A 1519-nucleotide genomic window follows, 5' to 3' on the forward strand; every position below is an offset into this window, starting at 1 on the left:
GTGGGAGTGGCGCAGTGGGTAAGCTCAGCTGTTGTAGTTGGGTGGTGAGCTTGGACACCTGCGCTACCAAAGCTTGCACCACCCGTCCCGTAGCTAGCATCTGCTCCTCCTGACGATCCATGCGTGTATTGTTGTGTGATAGAAAGTTCTGCAGATCCGTAGCATTCGCTGAATCCATAATGTGGTCAGATCGTTCTGTCAGGGAGAAAGAATGAGGATTCAGTAGCGAATGTTCAAAACAACGTTTATTTGGGAATACCCAACAAGGAAGATGACGAGAGTCAGATAGGTGAAGGGTTGAGGTAACTCCGGGTAGCGCAGGGACACCAACGGGCAGCCGATGGTCGAGGTATCGTGCAGCGAAGTCCTCGGCAAGGAGAAAAGGAAACTCCAGGAACTGGTCAGGAACAGAGAGACACGAACTGAACACGGTGACAACATGAAACGATCTGACAACACAGGACAGAAAACACAGACATTAAATAGGCCAGCTGATAAGCCACAGCTGGCGCTTAATCAGCTGATGGCGCTGATCACCAGCACACAAACCACACCCACACCCACAATGACACGGAGAGAGCTAGAACGAGTCAGTGAGCCCATGAACCGTGACAATATATATATGGGTCAATGACGTGACGCCTAAATTTTCTGTCCGATTGCATTTTTTTCAGTTAAAAATTAGTTTAAATGCATAAAAAAGATGCCATATATATGAACGACCTCTCCCATGTATGAACTCACTTTAACTTTTCAAAAAACATTAGCGAGTCAGTGAGCCCATGAACCGTGACAATATATATATGGGTCAATGACGTGACGCCTAAATTTTCTGTCCGATTGCATTTTTTTCAGTTAAAAATAGGTTTAAATGCATAAAAAACATGCCATATATATGAAGGACCTCTCCCATGTATGAACTCACTTTAACTTTTCAAAAAACATTAGTTATTTGTAATTTTCTGTTATTCAAAGTGTCAAAATATCATGTGGTGCGACCGTCCGGCCATAACTTTTTTTTTGTAAACATCTTTGAAATTACCCTAAATTTATTCAAATTAATTTTATGTACTATTTGGCATGATTTCCAAAGTGTTTTGCAATCCTGTGTAAAATTGCAAAGCATTTGTATTTATATTTCCATCATAATATACAAACAAACTTTGTCCGATGATTTCACTAAGGACCCATGGAAGCATCAAGCAGGTTTATGTCTCTTTCAAATTTTGAAAAAAAAAGAACCTTTTTAATGGCTGGTATGTAGTTGCCACATTTGGATATCATGTGGTATGACCTCAAAAAACAATGAATATTAAGTTATTTCTGCAAGTATTTATTTTCATTATAAATTTCATAGTGACCTTTTGTGGGAAGCTAGCTTGTTTTGTTTAGGTGGCCAATTCTGTGCTTGTAAATTTTGACTGAATTTGAAAATATCATGTGGTGCGACCAAATATCATGTGGTGCGACCACTGCAGAGTGTATTCCATTATAGATATATCTCCCAGATTGGCAGTTT

The sequence above is a fragment of the Sinocyclocheilus anshuiensis genome, unplaced genomic scaffold (genome assembly GCF_001515605.1).
Source record: "Sinocyclocheilus anshuiensis isolate Anshui unplaced genomic scaffold, SAMN03320099.WGS_v1.1 scaffold2129, whole genome shotgun sequence".
Classification (NCBI taxonomy): domain Eukaryota; kingdom Metazoa; phylum Chordata; class Actinopteri; order Cypriniformes; family Cyprinidae; genus Sinocyclocheilus; species Sinocyclocheilus anshuiensis.